Raw genomic sequence first — 6,000 nt, forward strand, 5'->3', positions numbered from 1 at the left:
CTGTGGGATTCTCTATCTATTGGTCTATTTAACGTTCCTATATATTGTAGAACCTGATCCTAACTAATGCCAATTATGTTTACCTCCACGACTTAGCTTCACTTGATCACTTCTATCAATTTCAAATTCACACGTACACATAATTTTAACTTAACACCGAAATGTGGTAAGATTTGATTTATCGAGAAACAAATTTTATCTCAAACTCCAAAATATTTTTTGAAATCGAGTATACTCATCTTCAGCCATTTCGGTTTTTGGAGATGAAGTTTCTCTTCCAACTTTAATTGATGCATCGAAATCACGCTTATCCTCAAATATCGTGTTATGTAAAAATTTGTATGTAATCATTTTGTCATGTACCACATCTTTTTCAAAACGAATCGGTTGTTTCGTAGTATTTAATTTTGTTTTGGAATAAAATGATGATTTATTCAAATTGAGGGATTACTTTATAAGCAAAAAAAGTTATATAGAGAAATATATAGTTTATCTATTACTCCCTTTGTTTCAAAACATAAGATGTTTAAGATAAAAACACACATATTTAGGTAGTTTATTTTTCTTTAAAAAATAGTATTTATATTTAAAAATACTTCATATGGTTTGAGAAGTATCATATCAGCTAGATCTTTGGTTATTAAAGGACTTATTAAAAGAGTCGGTTCTAGGGCGTCCATCTCAGTTTGGAAAGACTTGTGGATTCCAGCTTAATTCCCAAGACAAGTAAAAAGTAATGGTTCAATTATTGACCTATCTTTAAAAGTCAAAAATCTAATCGACAGCCGGTCAAATTTTTGGAACATTGATCTCTTGAAAGAACTCTTTGATCTGAAAGATGTCTCGCTGATTAGTGCACTGCCTTTGGGTGCACCAACTAAGGACGAAACCCTAGGTTGGCATTTCACAATATCCGAAAAATATACAATTAAATCTGGTTATCTGCGGTTAGAGGATTTGGGAGCCAACTTATCATTTTTGGGCCTAAATATCAAATCACTAAAAGCATATACTTGGAGGGTGCATTGTCCGCCTAAGTTACGTCATTTTTTTTGGTACTTGGAGGGTGCATTGTCCGCCTAAGTTACGTCATTTTTTTTGGTAAATATTATCGGGTTGTGTACCGGTTACAGAAAATCTGCAAAAGAGAGGTATAAATTGTGACACAGGATGTGGGAGATGTGGTGCAATAGAGGAAAAAATTAACCATACACTCTTTGAATGCCATCCAGGGGGACAAATTTGGGCACTTTCTCAGATTCCTACGGTTTTGAAAATTTTCCTACGGAAAACACCTCTAGAGGTAGACTCATCTTCTTATCCATGGATAATTTGGTATATTTGGAAAGCAAGAAATGAAAAGATATTTGAATTGTGGATAAAGATCAATTAGAGGTATTGCGTTTAACGGAAAAAGAGGCGTAATCGTGGTAGTTAGCTCAACTCGAGCTTCATAATGAAAACTATGGTTCTTTAAACTGTAAAGTCGATCTCTCGTGAGGGATATTTCACATGATACTATCTTCTCCGGTGAGGTGTGGAGGTTAATCTATGGAGACAGTTGGTAATAGATACATTATCACACAAAAAAAATGTATGCCGAGTAAGAAAATGTTGTGGTATATAATTAAATCATTTGTAATATATACCATTTTGAAGAAAAAAAATTATTCCTTTTAGTAATTCATAAAAAATACCTCAAAATTTAAACAGTGTTGAAAGATTTTAATACACTAAACGTTCATAATTTATAAACATATAAATGCATATATTTAAATTCTTATATACAAAGCAACCGAAAGCATACCCACGCATCGCGTGGGCAACTTCTAGTAATAGATATTTGATAGTCCTACATTATTACTCATATGATTTGATTCTTTAACAAAAGAAAAATCATAGATATTTGCTAGTCCTACACTATCACTCATATCATTTGAATTTCTCTAACAGTTTCTGTATACACTATAGTTGTTATTTTAATGAATGAATAATTCACACTACCATCTTAAAATCAATTGACCATAAATTAAAAAAATTAATTGAAACCAAAATATTTCAATATGTTTTGAAAGGAGTGATTGGAAGAATGTTTGCTGCGAAAGACTACCATATCAACAATAAGAAAAGATGTAGCGTTAGGCGTGATTCATCAGGAGTAAAGTTTTTTTTTTTTTTTCCAAACGAATTCAATTCTTTCGATTTTTTTTGTTTGACCTTTTTTTTTTTCTTTTATAATCCTTTATTCTTGGGCCATAATCTACAATTCAATTCTTTTAATTCTTTTTTCTGTCTATTTTTTCTTTTTCTTCACGTTCATATATTATGTCTATAAATTAATCAAATATTTTTTAATTTAAATAATGATAAAATTGTCTCTAAACCAATCTAAAATCTGTATTTGGAAATTTTATTTAAATATGATAGGTCACATAGAATATTAAGTATTTATAGAAATATACGGTTGTATACAAAAATAATATGGATCCATCTATAAACAAATTTGACCATCTCTTCGTAAGAGAAGAATTGAATATCAATCTTATTGATCGTATTGAAACAAATCCCCTCACCATATAATTCACAGAGGAAGGCTAGTAGATGCCTCCTCACCAAAATACCATCTCATAAACTAATCCCATGAACAAACATGGGAACAAAAGCCCAACAAATCTTTCTCAATCCATTCCGACTGAACTGATAAACTAAACCGCAAGTTGATTAAACCGGTTTTCGTTCTCACCCTTTCAATTATTATCACATTCGTTTAGTTACCCACATTATCAAACATTAACCATAAAACTTTATTACACATTAAAGCTTAATTAAACATAGAGTAACATGCTGAAGAAACATGTTCTTACAAGAGCAAAGCAACATAATTAAAAGATAGGGCTGAAATACAACACAAAAGATTATTACAACAATTCAAAGCAGCAACATAATTAAACATAGGGCTGAACTGGAACACATCATTTTTTTTATTTAAAGATAGTTTCCTCCAGAAACAAAGACAAACAAACAAAGAAAATGGTCATAAGGGCCGATCCATTATAAAAAAAATAGGGCCACAATTAAGCCCATATAATAACAATTAAGGTCAATGATATTGAAATTAACGATCGATTTCTTCACCGTATCTCTCTCTTAGGCAGCCACCTTCGCTAAGTCGAGGTTCTCATCGCTGAATACCACGACCAAAGCGCATCTGCCGTCTCTTTCCTTGCTTGTCTACACCACCACATTCGTCCAGCTCTACGTAGTAACCATCTCATTGACAAATACCAAACCATGTGTGTTTGGTTGTCCCGGATTTATGTTAATATAGATTTGATTCTTTAACAAAAGAAAAATAATAGATATTTGATAGTCCTACATTATTACTCATATGAATTGATTCTTTAACAAAAGAAAAATCATAGATTTTTGCTAGTCCTACACTATCACTCATATCATTTGAATTTCCCTAACAGTTTAGTTTTTGTACACACTATAGTTGTTATTTTAATGAATGAATAATTCACACTACCATCTTAAAATCAATTGACCATAAATTAAAAAAATTAATTGAAACCAAAATATTTCAATATGTTTTGAAGGGAGTGATTGGAAGAATGTTTGCTGCGAAAGACTACCAAATCGACTATAGGAAAAGATGTAGCGTTAGGCGTGATTCATCAGGAGTAAAGTTTTTTTTTTTCTCCAAACCAATTCAATTCTTTCGATTTTTTGTTTGACCTTTTTTTTTTTTCTTTTATAATCCTTTATTCTTGGGCTATAATCTACAATTCAATTCTTTTGATTTTTTTTCTGTCTATTTATTTATTTTCTTCACGTTCATGTATTATGTCTATAAATTAATCAAATATTTTTTAATTTAAATAATGATAAGATTGTCTCTAAACCAATCTAAAATCTGTATTTGGAAATTTTATTTAAATATGATAGGTCACATAGAATATTAACTATTTATAGAAATTTACGGTTGTATACAAAAATAATATAGATCCATCTATATACGCAAAGTTGACCATCTCTTCGTAAGAGAAGAATTGAATATCAATCTCACTGCATCGTATTGAAACAAATCCCCTCACCATATAATTCACAGAGGAAGGCTAGTAGATGCCTCCTCACCAAAATATCATCTCATAAACGAATCCTATGAACGAACATGGGAACAAACGCCCAACAAATCTTTCTCAATCCACTCCAACTGAACTGATAATCTAAACCGCGAGTTGATTAAACCAATTTTATTTCTCACCCTTTCAATTATTATCACATTCATTTAGTTACCCACATTATCAAACATTAACCATAAAACTTTATTACACATTAAAGGTTAATTAACCATAGAGTAACATGCTAAAGAAACATGTTCTTATAAGAGCAAAGCAACATAATTAAAAGATAGGGCTGGACAGGAATACAACACAAAAGATTATTACAACAATTCAAAGTAGCAACATAATTAAACATAGGGCTGAAGTGGAACACATCATTTTTTATATTTAAAGATAGTTTCCTCCAGAAACAAAGACAAACAAATAAAGAAAACTCCAACCCACATCTATTCTCACCTCTAAAATAGATATCTCTATTTTTTTCTCTATATATAGAGGATGATATAGAGAATCTCTATTTTTTCCCCCATAAATAGAGTTAAACTTTTTAGAGAAAAAAATAGAGGAACACATTGGAGTAAAATAGAGAAAACTCACTTCTATTATAGAGATAGAGCTAAAAATAAAGAATTACATTGGAGATGGTCATAGGCGTGATTCATCAGGAGTAAAGTTTTTTTTTTTTTTAAATCTCCAAAGCAATTCAATTCTTTTGATTTTTTTGTTTGACCTTTTTTTTTTCTTTCATAATCCTTTATTCTTGGGCCATTATCTACAATTCAATTTTTTTGATTTTTTTTTCTGTATATTTTTTTCTTTTTCTTCACGCCTATTTATTACTCCCTCCGTTTCATAATATAAGTCGTTTTGGAGAAAAATTTTTGTTTCATAATATAAGTTGTTTTCAAGTTTCTATGCACTTTATATATTACTTTAATATTTTATAATTATTTATATTATGCAGTCTCTTTTATGATTGGTTGAACTTTTTAAAAGTAGATCTTCTTAATCTGCGTGTTTAAAGCTAAAACGACTTATATTATGAAACGGAGGGAGTATATCTATAAATTAATCAATTATTTTTTAATTTGAATAATGATAAAATTCTCTCTAAACCAATTTTTCTGTATTTGGAAATTTTGTTTAAATATGGTATGTTACATAGAATATTAAGTAGTTATAGAAATATACGGTTTTATAACATAATATGGATGATCCATCTATACACGCAAAGTTGACCATCTCTTCATAAGAGAAGAATTGAATATCAATCCCACTGGATCGTATTGAAATCAATCCCCTCACCATATAATTCACAGAGGAAGACTAGTAGATGTCTCCTCACCAATATACCATCTCAGAAATGAATCCTATGAACGAACATGAGAACAAACGCCCAACAATTCTTTCTCAATCCACTCCGACTGAACTGATTAGCTAAACCGAGAGTTGATTAAACTGGTTTTCTTTCTCACCCTTTCAATTATTATCACATTAATTTAGTTACCCATAATATCAAACATGCTGAAGAAACATGTTCTTACAAGAGCAAAGCAACATAATTAGGGCTGGACTGGAATAGAACACAAAAGATTATTACAACCATTCAAAACAGCAACATAATTAAACATAGGCTGGACTGGAACACATCATTTTTTTTATTATTCAAAGATAGCTTCTTCCTGAAACGAAAACAAACAAACAAAGAAAATGGTCAAAAGAAAATATGGTAGCATTAAAGTGTTTCATCGAGAGTAATATTTTTTTTAATCTCTAAAGCAAACCCCAAAAGAAAGAGAGGCTGAACCACCAAAGAAAGGAAGCAAACCTGGTGGTAAAATTTATGAAAATGAACATAAGGACTTAAAAATGA

Source organism: Arabidopsis lyrata (assembly GCF_000004255.2).
Source record: "Arabidopsis lyrata subsp. lyrata unplaced genomic scaffold ARALYscaffold_2, whole genome shotgun sequence".
Classification (NCBI taxonomy): Eukaryota; Viridiplantae; Streptophyta; class Magnoliopsida; order Brassicales; family Brassicaceae; genus Arabidopsis; species Arabidopsis lyrata.